This window comes from Coffea arabica, chromosome 11c, assembly GCF_036785885.1.
Source record: "Coffea arabica cultivar ET-39 chromosome 11c, Coffea Arabica ET-39 HiFi, whole genome shotgun sequence".
NCBI classification, from domain to species: Eukaryota; Viridiplantae; Streptophyta; class Magnoliopsida; order Gentianales; family Rubiaceae; genus Coffea; species Coffea arabica.
Window position 1 is genome coordinate 28,689,556 of NC_092330.1, and position 18,794 is coordinate 28,708,349.

Sequence of the window (18,794 nt, forward strand, 5' to 3'; positions counted from 1 at the left end):
GTTAGGGTTTAGGGCTAGGGTTAGGGTTAGGGTTAGTTTATGGTTAGGGTTAGGTTTTAGGAAAAAAAATAATTAAAACAAATCGCCACATATGAACTGTGCGGCGATTCCTTAAAAAATAATTTTGCTTCGCCGCTCATTTGCGTTTAAAAAAAAAAATTTCACCTCTCCTTCACTGCTCATTTCAGGAATGGTGAAGGCTTTTCCCAAAAAAAAAAAAAAAAAAAATCGCTCTTCCTAAACTTTGTGCCAAAAAAATTGAAATTTAAAACAATTTTTAATGAAACCTCCATTACCATTTGCGGTGACCATTAATGTAGAACATTCCCCCAACTTACACCACTTTTGTGATATTTTTTGATTTTAACAATATTTTGAGAAATCCGCCATACATCTGCCAACAATCCGAGACCAATATTGACATGGAATTCTATTCCACATGACCAACCTTATATTTTACTAACAATACTAACCAATTCACCAATGCCACATAGCAGCATAACTAAATAAATAGATAACTAAAAGTGTGGTTTATATTTTCTACATTGTCTTCCTTACACCAATCAAATCTGGATGTATCCAATGTTTTTTTCAACTTGACAAAAATCTCTATCTTTAATGCCTTCGTGAAAATGTTTTGCCACTTACTCTTTAATTTTGTAATAATCTATCTCAATGTGCTTGTCACAAACTAACTCATGTATAAAGTGATAGTTGATATCAATGTTTTTGCTACACCTATGGAGAATTGGATTTTTTGACAAATCAATTGTCGACTTACTGCCATAATAAATCTTTGTAGGGCCAACTGGCTTGTGTTGTAGAACACCAAGCACATGATGCAACTATAAAGGTTGAGTTGCATTGTTGGCTTCTACAATATACCCACTCTTTGCTGTAGACAGCATAATCACCTACTGCCTTTTAGAAGTTATAAAATGTGCTGTGAAACTCTTTTATAATCGTCAATAAGAAGAAGATGAAGAGATGGAAATTCGAAATCTATTTTAGTACCGATGCCTGAACTAGTCTCTCCATCTCATTCATTTTGCCTAGATAAAGTCCTTTTCCAGCAATAGTCCGATACTAATTCCGCAAAGGTACGCAAATTTCTTTCTGTTAAAAAAAAAAAAAAAACCTACCGCCTTTTAGAACTTTAAGAAAACACCCTAGTACCAATGAAAAATACAAAACTTGAAGTATTCTTCCTCTCAACCTTATCACCTGCACTATTGTGTAATCAAATAAGTCAATTGGATCATTTTCTGAATAAAAATTACCATCACTATGAGTACCTTCAATGTACCTCAAAATCTTCTTATCTGCCTATAAATGTGATTGACTTGAATTTTTCATGAACTTGCTAATCAAACCAACAATAAAATTGATAGCTGGTCTCGTAGACGTCAAATGCCTCAAGTTTCCTATCAAACTCTTAAAATAAGTGGGATTCCCATATCCATAAGTATTCTTCTTGGTCAGTCTCAATTTTTCTTTAACTGGAGTCATAATTGGTTTCGTTGTGTCCATCTTGAGCTTCTTCAGAATATTACTTGTATATTTCTTTTGAGAAATAAAAATCCAAGATCAAACTGAAAAACTTCAATTCCGAAGAAATACGACATGAATCCCATATCTGTCATCTCAAACTGCTGAATTATGGCCCTCTTGAACTCTGCAATCTTCTGTGGATTATTTCTTGTAAAAATTAAATCATCTACATACAAGCACATAAAAAGAAATCACAATGGGTAAAAGATTTAATATATAATGTGGATACCTCTGAAAATCACGAGTAAGAAAATAAGAGTCAATTCTGGTATATCAAGCTCTCGGGGCTTGTTTAGATCCATACAAGCGTCTTTTCAATTTGTACACCTTATTTTCTTGACCTGTTCTGACAAATTTTACTAGCTACTCCACATATTCTTCTTCAATAAGTACTCCATTCAGAAAAGCTGACTTGACATTCATTTGATTAATCCTCTAGTTATTTTGGATAGTTAGCAAAATTATCATATGGACTGTGTCAAGCCAGACAACAAGTGCAAATACTTCAAAATAATCAATTTCGAACTTTTGCTTGTACCTCCTTCGTCACTAATCTTGCCTTATATCTATCAATTTCTCCACTAGGTTTAATTTTGTCTTATACACCTACTTCACTCTAATGATTCTTTTATCAATTGGAAGAGAAGTAAGCTCTCAGGTGCTATTCTTCTTAATGGCATGAATTTCTTCCTCTATTACTTTCACACAATGATCATCATAGGCTGCTTTTTCATACACAATAGATCACAATTTGCAAGTAAAGCAAAATTAACAATGTCTTTTTCAGAAAAAAACATCATCTAATGTAATCACATAATCCTACAAATGAACCGGTATCTACCGCTGATGTTGTGGACATCTATTAAACTCAGTTTATGGATCCTGAGTAACTGGTGATCGCTAAACATCATTTTTAATCTCCTTTTGCTAATAATTTAGAGTCATCTCTGTTATTTCAAAATCTCCAGTAGACTAGTTTCAAACACCTTTTTCATAAAAAATTATGTCTTTATTTATTATCACCTCTTGTGTTACAGGATTAAACAACCTATAAGTTTGAAAAACTTCACTGTAACCAATAAATACATCATTCTCACCCTTATCATCAAGTTTCTTCCTTAATTGATCAAGAACATGAGAGTAAGCAATGCACCAAATACTCCGAGATGGCCAAAACAGTCTTCTACCATTCCAAACTTCTTCAGGGATTTTACCAAGAAGACTTATGGTAGGACACTTATTCAACACATAAATTGCACAAGAAACTACCTTTATTCAAAAAGATTTTGGCCTATTTTTCAGTTTCAACACACATTTCACCATACCCATTACTATCTCATTCTTCTTCTTGACCACTCCATATTTTGTTGTAAAGTGCATCTAGTAGTCCATTGCTACTAAATATTATTTTTTTCAAAAAAAAAATCAACACGCACTAAATATTCTTGGTCCCCTATCAATTCTCAAAATTTTCATCTGATAGCCACCATGTTTTTCAACAAAAGTCTTAAAAATCTTAAGAGCTTCGCATGCATCAGATTTCTATTTCAAGAAATATACCTTGGCTTTTCTACTAAAGTCATCAATAAAGGTAATAAAATACTTGCAACCAACATTAGAAGAAACCTTCATATTGCACAAATCTGAATGAATAATTTTCAGTAGTCTTCTAACTCTCCAGGATTTATCAATCTGAAAAGTATCCTTGTGTTGTTTTCCTAAAATACACAAATCACAAATTCTGTCAGAATTTATGATACTTGGCAACCCATCAACCATTATTCTACTGGCAAAAATCTCAAACTATCAAAATTTAAATGATCAAATTGCATATGCCACAGCTAATTGTTGTCATCTATCACTGTACCTAGAAAAAAAAATTCGTAATAATTAAATTCAACAAAAATAAGCGATTTGGACTCACTGACACATTGGCAATTATTCCAATATTTTTTTTTATCAAAAATAGTGCAAGTACCATTCTTGATATGAATGTCATATTTCTTCTCTAACCATTGACCCATACTCAACAAATTATAATGTAGTGTAGAAACATAGAAAACATCAGATATAAAATCAGTGGCTCCAATTTTTAGATTAATAGGAATTTTTTTTCTTAACAAACACTCATAAGACAATGTTATTTTCAAACTTAATTTCACCACAAATAGATTCATCAAACTCAGCAAATAATTCTTTCTTACCAGACATGTGATTACTGTAACCCGTACCTAAGTACCATCTATTTTTATTAACCATATCACCGACATTATAAGCTAACAATAAAGTTTCAAATTTTTGATTATTATCTTGAACCTGATTATCAACAACATTATCCTAAAAATTTCTATTTACATTTTCTTCAGATTCAAACTCAAACTGTCTATGGCCAAAATTTTCACAATTATAACATTGAATCCTCTATCCAAAATTATTTTAAAAATTATTCTAATTAAAATAGTTTCCTTTGCCAAAATTACCACCTCTATCTCTACCAGGACTACATTTAAAATTAAAATTGTTACCTCTACCACATCCAGGATATGATGTACTTTCTCTGCCTCTATTGTTATTATCACGACCGCCTATGTTATTGTAACCGCTTCTGTTGTTGTTACTTGGGTTCTTGGATTTACCTTACTCCTTAATTTCATTATTTTTCTCAAATTCAACTCATCTGCAACGTCTTCTTTATTGTCTCATTATCCAAAATATCTTTCAACTTTTCATTAATTCTTTGTTCATGCAGAATTAATGAACCCTGCAAATTTTCAATACTCAAATTCTCTAGATCTTTTGTCTCCTGCATCATAGCTATCACATGATCAAATTTCATGAATAGGTATTGAGAACTTTCTCAACAAATATTCTAATAGGAATGTTATACTAATTAAGTGTCAACTCGTTTTTAATATTTGATAAACGAGAAAACTAAGATTCTATAGATTCCGATTTTTCCATTATCACAAGTTCAATATCATCAAATTATTTAGTTGGACTTTGTAGATCCTTTTATATGTCTTCCCCAATATATCCCAAACCTCTTTTTCTGTAACATTTTTTTTTTTCAAAAATTGACATATCAATTGCTTGATGGATCTACAACAACGCCAAACTATCCTTCATCTTTTCGCCGTCATTAGCATCCTAATCAAGTGCTGCTTTAATATATCAATGTAACTCACATGCTCTTAGGTGAGTTATCATCTATTTCTACTAAAAATTGAACTTGGCTTCCATTTTGAGTTTTTGGACAAAACAAACAATATTGAGGTTAGGGTTTGTCATACTTCAACCTATCGTAACTTTGATACCACTCTGATGGACCCAAATCAATAAACAAGTATAAATCCACCGGCACAAATAAGTAAAAATGATATAGAGGCAAGAGAAATTTTCTTCTATTAATCAAACGTGGTTGCTACAGCTACAATTCAAGAAACAATGGACAAAAACTTATGTAGAGGCTACTACTCTTACATGAATCGAAGGCTACTATTCTATAACCCTATATGGCAACAATACTACAAATTCAACACTTAAAATTTAATGAATTCAAATCTTAATATATTCAGACCGTTTGATAACCAAAATATGAACATTTGAATTAATTAAGTGGCATTGAATTTCCTAGACAAAACTTACTTTCAAAATTAAATGATAAGCTATTCACTTATCATTGAATGCGATATGCACTTAAATGTATTAAATTTAATACTTAATAATTCAATAACTTAATAGTTCAGATTTCAGATTTCAGACTTTAGTTTTCAAACTTTAGTTTTATCAAATGCATCCTAATACATCTACCAAGAATCCGAGACCAATATTGACATGGGATTTCGCTCCATGTGACCAACCTTATATTTTACTAACAATACTAACCACTCCAACAATGCCAAATGGCAACATAACTAAATAAATAAATAACTAAAGGTTTGGTTTATATTTTTTACAGTGTTTATAAAACGAAAGAACATGTTATCGTTAAAGTACACGTGAAATGTTCTTTTTTCTTCTACCTTTCTGTTCATTAAGCACAACTATAGAATATACCAAAGCCTTAATTTGTGTTGTTTCCTTTAAAATTCAAAGTTATTAAGAAAAGGCATTATCGTCGTACCAGAAAAGAATTTCTTTTGATAATAAAAAGGGTTATTATCACTTTACTTCCTAAACATTTGGTGTCACTATCAATTTCCCTCTTAATGTTATATTTTAGTCATTTTAACCCCAAAACTAACAGTCAAACTTAATAGAATTTATTAATTCAAGTGATAAAGCATGTTTAGCCTTTAAAATTATTATCATTTTACACCCATAAACTATAATGTTATTATCAATTTATCCCCTAGAGTTATTTTTTTAAGTAATTTATCCCACTATTAAACCAACTTAATAAGTTTAAAAACTTTAGAAAATAGTACCCTCTTTTTGTATAACAAAAACAATGAAAAATTTAGAATGGCTTGAAATCCTTTTTAGTATCAAGAAAAAAATCAAAACATTAATCTCTTTCTTCTTGAAAATCTTATTAATATTTAAAAAATAGAAGAATATTGAGAGAGAGAGAGAGGGAGCTCAAATCTTTTTTTTTAAATATAAATAAGAAAGAATTTAATATTTTTTTATTTTAAAATTACTTTATTTTTCGATTTACTACCCAATTCTAATCCTAATTCCAAGGACGTTAAAATAATATGATTATATTAGATTCTTCCTTATTTTCTTTCTTTGTAAAATCTAATTTTCCATCTCCTTATGTTCTATCTCTTTTTCTTTTCCTAGTATTAATAAGTGTGAAAAAAGAAATTTGAGAAAACCCTTTATTTTTATGTTTTTGGAACTCTTAGAGTGAAAAAAAGAAGAATAACCATTCCAACTTTTCTATTTTTAATTATATATAAAAAGGGTAAATACATTTAAAATTTTTTGAACATGCTTGTTAGATTAACGATATGGTAAATACCTAGAAAATAATGTTAGAGAGTAAAACAATTGTATTACTATAATTTAAAAGAATAAAGTGATAATAACAATGTAGTAATGCTATAAAATAAATGGGTATTTTTGTCAAAAATTTGTTAACAGGCTGCGTTGAATTACCTATTGGGTAAAGTAACTAAAAGATAATATTATGGGGTAAATTGATAGTAGTGATATAGTTTAAGGGCATAAAGTGATAATAACCCTAATAAAAAACTTAACTAGTCTAAATACTTGAACAGTTTATCGGGCTAGAAAGCAAAACTGTCCAAAACTACCATTTCTTTTTTCTTTTTTTTTTCATGAAAAATTCCTGTTGGGACCAAAATAACTGAAACAAAAACTGAAAGCAATTTATAGGAAAAAAACTTATTCTATCTAATTAAATCAGTAACGCGCAACTTACTATAGTTACCAAGCATTTGCATATACTGCAAGCCCAAAAAAAACTTCATACAACGACATAAATTTTAGATAACATTGAGACCATGAAGTTGGTAGAAAAAATTTGGGTAAATTACCTTTTATTCCTCTATGATTTGGTGTTTTATCATTTAATCTTCCGATGACTTAAAAACTTATATATAACCTGTTCATGGTTAGATTAAAGTGTCACCGTTAGTTTTTCCGTTAAAACTAATGACCAATAGTAAACAATCAAAATCAAACTAATGAATTGACAAATTCATCCTTTCACTACCTCTTTTTTTTTTCCCTTTTTTTCTTTCTCTCTTTTTTTTGGGAAGAGAAAAGATGATTTTGAAAACCTATACTTTGGTCTACAAAATCTTAATTTTCTCCAAATACAAAAGAGATAGAAGTATAATAAAAATAAATAAAAAAGAAACAAAAAAGATGGAAAGAAAATATAAAACAAATAAATAAGAAACAAAAAATTACCAAATCTTTTTTACTAGAAGTATTGTCATAGGTTTTTAAATCAAATCTTTAATGGTATTTTCTATTTCTTGTTTATCTATTTTCATTTCAATTTCTTCTTTTTATGTTTGGCGGAAAAAAAAGAAGTAACGAAGAGTAAATTTGTTAATTTATTAATTTGATTTTGAATTTTTACTATTGACCATTAGTTTTAATGGAAAAACTAACAGCAATACATTAACCCAAACCATGAGGGGTTTATATATATGTTTATAAACTATAGTGGGGTTATGTGGTAAAAACACCAAATTATAGGGGGTAAAAGGTAATTTACCTAAAAATAAAATAAGCTCTAATATTTTTTGTTCTTGTTGTTTCATTTAGAACAAAACATAGTTCTAGATGAAGAAGATTGTTAATTGGATATTTTACTTTTCTCACAGTTTACTGAAAGCAACAATATCTTACAATGAATCACTTCACAGGTCTCTTCACGTGTCCCTTCACACTCATTGGGAAAACGAATTACCTTCAAACTCATCTTTCCATGTCCCTAATGGCCCCCAAGTTACTCTGCAAGAGCTTTTCATTTGGAAGAAACAATCTTAAGCCTCCATACCAATACCAACCACTTGGAGACTATGCTTGGAACATCTTGTGGTCTGAAAATCTAAACTTCATACTCCACTGGCCTTGTGAATTTCCTAAAAATCTGGTTCTTAATAATAATACTTAAATCTTGTTTTTAATAACTGTTTTAGGTCGTACATCGACTTGGAAATATCTACATCATGGTCATCACCTATTTTGTCTTCGAGCAGAGCAGTCTTTTCTCCCTAGAAAATCAACTCCTCAAATCTAGGACGGTATTAGTCCATTCATGTTATATTATCACGTGAGAGTAGGATTATATAATTACGAGAGTATAAATTTATATTATTTGTAAGAATAAATTAGTCTAAAATTTTATCATTTTATCTGTTAGTCATCCCGGGATGACTAATACCACATCCCCTACAGGATTATTTTATCCCATGAATAGGAGATTAATTTGGTTAGTTAGGATGTGTCATTCCATATATAAAATGCACTTAAATATGAAATTATAAAGGATGATTAATCTAATTCTGTGTCATTTCATGAACTAAATGAACCCTAAATGCTTAACAAAAAGGGTACAGTACGATGATTTGAAACCAAAACAAACCAAAATTCAAACTGAAAGTTGCGACATGGAATCGGTCCACAGTTGTTGCTGTTAGTAGACTATGACAAATGTATACCAGGACAAGAAAGCCAAAAAAGCCTAAACCCTGTCATATCCTCGAACATTGCTTCCACCATTGCAGCAACTGAGACCTATGAACAGCGAGAAAAAACTATAACTGAACTTGTTGGAAAGTCAAAGTAGCTTTTTGTTGAGGATGGTCTACATTGAAATGGTTCTAAAACATTTTTACTATTGTGTAGCACCAACTAATTGTCACTCCAACCCAAATATTAATATTCTTGTGAACTAGACCATATATATGCTAAGCAGTAAGCACCACTAGGTACTCCAATTCAATTTCTTGAAGTTTTTGCTTATCCAATACGCACAATAACTAAGTACTATCTATAAGTATAACATAGTATTTATAAAGACAAACAAAATTATGTGCAAGATAAAATTGTTAAAAGATGAACGAAGCATACATGCATCACCATAAAATATTAATTCACAGGTGCAAATTAAGTCAATTTGTTTGTAGGATTCATAACTAAATAAGAAGTTGGTTGATGCGAAAGTAATGAACTAGTACTAAGTATAAGTATAATGTATTTATAAAGGCAAACAAAATTATGTGCAAGATAAAATTGTTAAAATATGAACGAAGTATACATGCATCACCAGAAAATATTAATTCATAGGTGCAAATTAAGTCAATTTGTTTGTAGGATTCATAACTAAATAAGAAAATAAGAAGGTGATTGATGTGAAAGTAAGAACTTCCTAGTTCATGACTGTGATTATGGCATGAGCATAAAAAATAGTAGGGAAGAAAAGAAAAACTAGCAAGGCTGCCAATACAGTATTAAATCCTCTCCTTACAAATTAATTGTTTATTTACTTACAACAAAAGAATTAATAATCATCTAATCATATTATTATCTTAATTTTAGCAACTTCACCAGCATATTTAGAAGTTAAATCATCTATTAATAGTTTGCCACTAAAGTTGCATGAAACATTTGGATAGTGTACTAATCATTGAAAATCAAAATTTAGTCAATTTAGTTTAAACTTTTAAGTATAACAAAATAACCTACCCAATGTATTGCGCACCATTTTGATTCTAAAATATAGTTTTAAATATAATCTTGTTAAGGTGTAACAAAGAGGAATTCTCTCAAATTCAGAGGTGCATATCCTTTCAAGATTACCACCATATGTGTACACTAGTTTGAGCTGAAATTTTAGGTTTTTTTTTTTTTTTTTGGGAAAGGTTAATAAATCATCAGATGTATAAAGCTGTGCATGAAAACGCAGCCAATGTCGAATTTTAGGGTTTTGTTCAGGAGGGTAACATAATTCATTAGATGTCAAAAGTTGTGCATGAAAACATACCAAATGTTTATTGTTAGACGAGTGTTGCTAGATTTAACCCGTTTTCTTATGAACATATGCCACAATCTTTGATGATGCAGATTTAAATCTTAATTCATTTCTAAAGCTTTTGAACAACATTACGGAAGTGCAATTGAAGTGTAGAACTAAAGTGAGAATATCTAAATTCTTAAAACTTAGAGATTCCAAAGCAAGATTATAGGTACTTCCCTTTCCATTTTGCTTGTTAAGAAATTTATTGAGAAAATTTGCCTTATGAGTGGAGGAAGAATGGATTGCTATGTAGAAATAGATGTAACTTTTTTATATTAGTAAAAATGGAATAGGTCACTGTTATAAAAAATAATAAATAGTAAAAATTTATATGAAATTGTGCAAATGCCCTTTGGGGATGAGATTATGGAAGTCTATACTACACTGCGGACTAGTAGCTTGGAAAGTCTAATAGTTGGCTTTTGACTAATGAAATAGAGCTAATTGGACAAATAAAGACCTTACAATTTTATTTAAAACTATTTTATGTGGAATTAATGAGCCCAACAATCTCATTATGAGCATTTTCATTGGTAAAAAATCAATTACTAGGCTTACTAACTAGTTGTTTTGGACCGTGAAGGCTCGTGGGCAAGCTTAGCTTGAAAACAAAATCTCAAATGTGTAACATATTATTACAAAGATTCCTATGAAATGCTAAAGCATGTACTGCATTAGGATTTATGCATTTTTTTTGGGGTGACGGTTTGAGGACACCCCACGGAGAAAAAAGAAATATCTCCTCATAATAAAGAAGTATTTCCACATAATAAAGAATGGACATATGAATTAATCCACTAGGAAATTACCTTCAAAAAGTTTCTATGTCAAACATTAAAATAAATAAAAATAAAAATGAGAAAACATCTTAATTTCTCAATTTTTAAACTATGACTCTCTTTAGCCACTACAATGCTTTCACAGCCTACTTTTCCATTACACCAGTTATCCATTTAATTCATATATATGATTTGGTCTATGAAAGTAATATTTAGCTAAACTATATGATTTTTTTTCCATAACAAAATATCAAATATTTATCCTTAACTCTAGGTAATTGTCTTTGTTGGATCCAAACTTCTGATTTCCAAATAGGTATCTTTGTACAAAACCCTTAACATTTAATGCTTAGAGGTGGATGTAAAGTAATAGTTGTTTACCTTTTCTTTTTTTCTTTTTTGGACAGCCCCATATATAGGGGTGGGATATTAGTTCAAATTTTATTAATCAAAAAAGAAATAAAGAGGGGGCAAGAACCTAACTTCCAATACTATGCATGAACCAAGTAATAATTTATTACCTATTTTGGAAGGAAAAAAAACTATCATTAAATACACAGTGACATGGCAAAGGATTTTTAATATAAAAAATATAACAATGGTGGCTAGAGAAACTATGCCAATGACCAAAACACTATCATTAGTGATGCCATAAGACTATAGCTTTGATTATATTTAGGCGAAAGAATGGTCGAAAAAAAGATGGTATTTTGGGAATTTTATCAAAAAATTTGTTCCAATTGACACAATTTACTAGTGGAAAATGTTTAGTTAATAAAACTGTTTGGCAATTTGAATCATTGGACTAATTTGGACAAAACCTGAGGTTCACTTTGTCATTTACACAAACTTTAAGGGTGGTAAATATAACTTGGACAGACCCCAAGGAAGTAAATATATTCAGCTTAATTTACTGATGTAAGCATCACTTCTAACGGCAAATAATATTAAAGAGTACTTGATAAATGTTTCATCATTTAAGGGGCTTAGTTGTAATTTGATCAAATTATAATGTTGCTGGGTAATCCGTCCAAACTTCAAGGGAGATGAATGTAATTAGACCAATAAATGATGGTACTTATGGTAATACAAGGAATAGGACTATCAACGGGCCATGTCCAAGCCCAAACTCAACTCAAACCCAGTCCGTTTCTCCAGATCGAGGATAAGCAATACATTTAATCAAACTCAGGGCTATTCTAGACAGCCTAGATATGGATTTAAATGACCGGACTGATTTTGTATCCGTATCTAATTAATAATATATAAATTTGCAAGGACCATTCATCATCAAATACTTTAATACCTTACGCGGATACATTCCTCATTTTATAAGTATCCTAGAAATATAATTTATTTTCTAGAGGAGATTTCGAATCCTACAAGAGAGAATAGAAAAATAAAATGATCTAAAAATTGAATCAAAGATCTCACAATCATCTAATTAAACATTCCTGCTAGCCAAATTGGGTTTTGAGAATGACAAATGAAATTTTTAACAACATATATGGAGTCAAAAGTTCAGGGTCTGCCCCCTTTTTACTCGACTAACGAAAATGCCCTTTCATTTTCGCCAATGCATCATTTGTGATGATATTTATGCTTAACTTGACGTCCCAAATGGTTACAAGAGATGAAAACATGCGCTGTTAGATTCAGGGGCAAAAACAAATATAATCACTAATTCAAGGACTAAAAAGTGTACACAGTTAGAATTTCAAGGACCAAATAGATTTCTTTTTCCCTCTTAGACCCTCTTTATATAACAAAAAATACTAGTGATCATTGTTCATTGTCCTTGCACGGCTGAATTGCTCCTGAAATACTTGCTGCATTTTACTACTTGACAAGCAGGTCCTTCAAGGCCTGGCCCTGAAGCCAACCGTTCAAGCCAACACGACATTGTCCCTTTTGCTTTATGCTCCGCTGAAAGTCGCGCTCTGTCAACCACCTTGCAGCCTCCACATGAACTAAGCCCGTAATGGCAATAAAAATGACAATAACCATTAGAGCATCCACGATGCTATTACACCTTGTGGAGTGTAATCCACATACCACGTCAGCATTTCACTTTCTCCTCTTTTATTACACTTTCACTCACAATGGATTACACTCCATAAGGTGTAATAGCATGGGTCCACAATTAAATCAAATATTTATTTTAATAATGCATAACTCATATCTCATAAATAAATAAAATAATTTTTAAAAATAATTTTGTTATTTTTAAAAAAAAAGTACTAACTTTCATTAAATTTTTTACATTTTGAATTTTTTATTTTCTAAAAATGATATTATTAATTTTTAAGTTTAAATAATATATCTTTTTCTGTCTTTCAAAAATAATATTGAAAAAATTGGATATGTTTTAAGTGTGTGAGAGAGTAAAAGAAATAATAGAGTAGAATAGTGATATGTTTTAAAAAAAGTGTCGTGTGTTTATATAGAAGGCTAAAATCTAACCGTTGGATATAACCATTGAAAAACTAAAATGTGTTGTGTGCTGGCAAATTTACCGTTGAACCAAAAATTGGATGTAACCGTTGGTGGCTAGAATTATTTTACATTTAATCATGAGTCCCATCTTCTAATGGATTACACGCATCATGGATATGATGCGTGTAATCTCCATCCATGATGCGTGTAATCTCCATGACACGGCTCCAATGGGAGGCCGTGTCATGGAGCCGTGTAATGGCCCTCCATTACACCCGGGCTGCTGTTGCTCTTAGAAGAATGGTTGCTTTTCTGAGATTCATTTTGAACCCCAAGTCACCTAAAATTCGGAGGAAAAATGAACCAAATTATTTGCTTAGTAGCGAGTAAATTAGTATTTTGTTAATATTTGCTATGGATGTTCGTCGCATTTATAATGGGGCGCTTCTTGTCGTTTGAGTCTTGTTGGAGTTCAAGCCTTTCTGTAGTTGAAATTCAGCAGAATATCCACAAGAAAGTGGAAAAAGGCGACACCAGAAGGCCACCTAATAACGGGGGTCTCAATGGTTCAGGTAAAAGACGTATCACCATGTACTACAATTGATTCTTGAATCCAGTTGGCGCTAGAATTGACTAATGGATGCTTCTCCAGAAGAAATTAACAGATGAACAAAAAATACGTGTTCTTCGTTTCCAGATTCTTCTGTTAGTAATACGAAGAATAAATAATATACGAAGAATATGAGATGGTGTCCATGAGTAACTTTGCTTCCAAAATAACATGACCTGATTTTAATTGTCAATGAACAGATGCTAAACCCAAAATTTTTTTTCCTGCAACTCATAAAGACCCAGATCCCCACACATTTCCTAGGTAGTTCATCAACAGTACCAGTGAACGTGCAATTACCAGAAATATAGTGATAGTAATAAACATTTTACCATCCATACTGAAACATATATCACAGACCCAGCTTGTCCGTAACCTATTTTATCATTATTTTGCTCGATCAAAGTTTAGAATTCATCACACCCAAGTCCAATGCATATCAGACAGCAGCAACTTCTAACTTGAAAGAAAATAGTATCACAATCGCGCAATGGGAGATGTTGTACTCGTGTATTTAGAAAAATGGTTATTTGATCAATACAACTAGGTTTGTTGCTCTAGAAGGCATGCATCTATGAAAAAGAAATCATGCAATGGACAGGGGAAAAAGAGCAAGCAAAGCGGGTGCTAATTTCAATAGAGAATTGAGTAATAGTATCTAGTAGTGCAAGCAAACATAAGTCAAATATGTTCCGTCATATTTCAGTGTTCTTATTTCACATCAAACTCATTATCTTCCATGTCTGAACAGGAGATATCTATAGTTTAAATAAGCAAAGCACTTCTGCAGACCTGTTTCAAAGCAAGACTGCGATCATTGGAATAATTGGAAATGGAAAGCCAGCAAAATGTCAATAGAACCACAAACATCCCAAACCTCACACGGAATCAGGAATACATAGAAAAGTAGATTTCATCATCAGGTTGTAAGAAACTGATTTTCATGATCTCATAGTATCTTTAAGAAACATATATCACCATTAATGACAAGCAAGCTTAGCAAGCTATTAATACTAAGAGAGAACGCGAGAGGTACCTTCATGCTGGCCCCTGATGGATGTCACAACAAACTATCAACATTCTAAATGTGCAGGTAAGAAGTCCCAAAACTGAATGTTCTTCATATCTCACCTAGATAAATCTGCTTATCACTACTACAAGAACCAATAACAGGTTCACTAGGATGGAAGACACATTCATTTATGGATCCAGTATGACCAGGAAGTTTATACAGTATACGCCGAGAAGTTGTATCCCATACGTAAACCATGCGGTCAGAACTTCCAGCTGTGACCTTGCTTCCATCAGATGACCAGCTGCATTTCAACAAGTTCTTTTCAAAATTGTGCTGGTGACCTTCTAAAATCTTCACACATCGGTTCTGAGGGGCATATGGACGCATATCCCATATGCGAAGTGTACAGTCCATGCCATTAGTAAGAAGATACGAACCATCTGGACTTAACTGCATACCAGTTATCATATCCTGATGGCCTTGCAGTGTCATAGTAACTTCATTTCTTCGCAAATCCCAAACTTTGACATCGTTGTCTATACCTCCACTGTAAATCTTATCAGATGCATCAGAAAAACTCACTGCAGTAATTTGGTACTTATCTGGAAAAGTTTGTATTGCACCCCTTTGACGCATATCCCAAAGTTTAGCAGTACCATCGTCAGATCCACTGACAATTAAAGGAGGACCTCTTCGAGCAGGACAACAAGAATTTACAAAGGAGGAGTGTTCTGCCATCTTTTTTATCTGTTTTCCGGTCTCAACATCCCATGCCCTAATTGTCTTATCTGGGCTAGCTGAGACTATTGTCAAGCCATCAGTAGTCCACTGTACATCCAAAACTGCATTCTTGTGTCCTTTCAAAACCATGTAGTTTTTGCAATCACCGTGTACATTCCACAGAAATATTTCTTTATCATGAGAACCAGATGCAATGATGTTTCCTGCTGGATTGAACTTCATTGTATAGATGGCACTTTGATGGCCAGTCAGCAGCATTATAGGTGATTCCAAACTTGATTTTCGCTGCTTTCCATTAGTATCAGGACCAATATTTGGAACAGTAGATATTTCCATTGGCCTTGAACCAAGCACAGAGAGAGCACTTTCAGTTTGCATCTTGGCTTCCTTTTGATGTCCAGCAACAGCGGTATAAAACAACTTTTACCTGAAATAAGTGCTTACAAGCTCAGTCAAATTGTATGCAGGGCTAAATGATACATTCTGCTTAGTTAAACTAGAAATAACACAGAAAGAATTGACTCTGAACCAGAGGCCTCAATGGAGAAACAAAAGTTTTATGCATAAAGCACAATATTTAAGCACAGGGCATGCACACGCAACCATGCCAATTAAAACCCTTGTCCGTGCAGATAAATTTGATATACTTGAAACTGACGCAAAATTCATTCAAGAAAATAAAGTAGCACATTCTGCCCACTGCAAGAGGGCTGCAATGGAGAAAGAAGAGGACAATACTAGAAAACTTCACCAAAAACTAAGCTCAAGGCAACAGCTATGGTCCTATCAGAGCAATTTTACTTCCAAGCAGGATATACTACTACTTTCTTCTTCAGTGACATGCACATATGACTGTTGTGGAGCTTTAAGGAAATAGGCATCCTACACATTCCCTACACCAACCTGTGATAGTGGAAGATAATATCATGCAGTAAAAAAAGGTCAAACTCCTCATTGTTTGCCAACTTATTTAGACCTACTAAAGCAAATTGGGAAAAGAATTTCCCATCTGACTTCAAAATTACACTATTTTGCCTCTTGACAGTCTGACAGGGTCCAACAACCAAAAACTTAACACACATTACAAAAATTGAATACTAAAAAGCCAAAAGAAACCCATAACTCAACGAAAATTACAACCTAAAAAGTGTGCAAATAAAACTGAATCAAAATAATTACAAACTATGAGTAGTCAGCCAGAAGTTCACCCATTAAATCATTAACAAAACCCAGCCTAAATGAATGCTTAGTCCAACACATTTGGTGCCACAAAAAAAGAACTCACAAGCCACACCCAAAATAAATATTGAAACTAAACATAAAAAAAAACATAGTCTCCCTTCAATTTAGCAAATTATCGGCACAACAAGATCAAAAATTGTCTAAGCACTTCCACATCATCCAGAACAATCTGGATTTCATCGATAACCAGGTTCAATTCTTTCCCAATATTTTCTCTCTTTTATAATTTTCTTTTCCCAGAAGGGGCATCACAAGGCTCAAAATAAGGAATGGGCTCTAGGAATACGAACCCTCAATTGGACACGAGGAACAAAGACCCTTCACTACTGAGCTATACCCGATTCTGCAATACTCTTTCCAATATATTAACCCCCCCCCCCCACCAAAAAAAAAAAAAAAAAGCTCCCACCAGATCCTGGAAACCTAGAAAACTAAAAACTAATACAAAAGCAAGCTAAGGTTTACCTGGGAGGCAAGTAAGACTATATACTAAAAACCCATTTTCTACTATTCACAAGATATTAAATCTTGGTGCCTAACTGCATAAAGGGCGTGATTTCAATCCTAACAAAATTCTTGACATTATAAAAAACAAAAAAAAAAAAAAGAACCGTGTTAATCATAACAGCTGAAATGAGCAAGAAATAGTGAAATTTATAGAGAGGAAGAAACATTACCTGGATTGAAGGGTTAGCAGAAAAACCCTAGAGGAATCTTGAGGAGAAAAACCCCAGGTTTCAAGAATTTGCAATTTATCGGCTTTTGACTGAACTGTGATAATTTTTAGGGCTTTTATACTGTAGTAACGGTCAAGACAGTATTGGAAACAATTTGTGCGTATTTTGAGCCTGGATGGGGCAGGACAGTCAGTGGGTCAAATTTTGAGGCCCAATCTAAGCCCTTTTGTTACACATTGGGTTTGCGGCCGAAATTGGACTGGCCTAAAAGGTTTAATTTGTCATCCGTAGAATTTACTTGAAGATATATCTTTGTCCAAGAGAGAGACTAATGGCTAGTTTGCGAGTTTGGGATAGAAAAGAAAAGATGGGAAATGTTAAAGAAAATAAATAAATAAAGTTTGATGTTGTTTGGAAGTTTAGGAAAGAAATGGAATGATTTTAGACATATACGTCATTAAAATTGTATTCAATGGCCATCTAAGGATAGAATTAGCAATTAAAAAAAATTTAGTGAGATTCTCTCAACTTTCCATTGTTTTCCCCCCACATATTTGGGTCGAAAACCTTATTCAATTGTAGCTACAAAAGTATTCTTTCAAATCAGTTGGTTTCTCTTCTTTTGCATCCTTGAAAATCTCTCGAATGATATAAATCTTCCTCAATCTGCCATTTTTCTTTCTTTTCTGTTGAAATCTCAACTTCTAAACAAGTTGTAAGAGTTGAATGTAGTGATGCAGGTCTCATCTTCTCTATGAATTTCAAGTGCAATTTAACATCTTTGTAAGGGGGTGTTCAAATTTCCAAAAAAATTGAGAAATTGGTCGATTCAATTTAGATCAGTTATCAAATATCAATAAAATGAATTCCTGATTAGCGTTTGAATTATTGAATTTTATATGTTAATAATATATTATTTGTATTAATTCCTACTAACGTACTGTACTATATGCTAATCCACTGCTAAATAATGTTATAAATTATAAGGATTAATCTTGTACATACTATTAATATATATAAGATTTATTCAAATTAAATTAATCATGTTTAAACTGACAGTGTATATATACTGACAGTTTTAGATGAATGACAACTATACAAATTTAAATTTGAAATCTAACTTTTACACATGTGTCAAGGATCAAACAATGATAATGCCGTCAATGTATATAAAATTTATTCAAATTATCTATACCATATATAAAAAAGGAGAGAGGGCTTTTGGCATCAACAAAAA

General features: G+C 32.1%; 1 pseudogene; it reads right to left on the reverse strand.

The window, feature by feature from the left end:
• Positions 1 to 14,767: 14,767 nt before the first annotated feature.
• LOC113715482 (uncharacterized) lies at positions 14,768 to 17,688 on the reverse strand (annotated as a pseudogene).
• Positions 17,689 to 18,794: the final 1,106 nt, after the last annotated feature.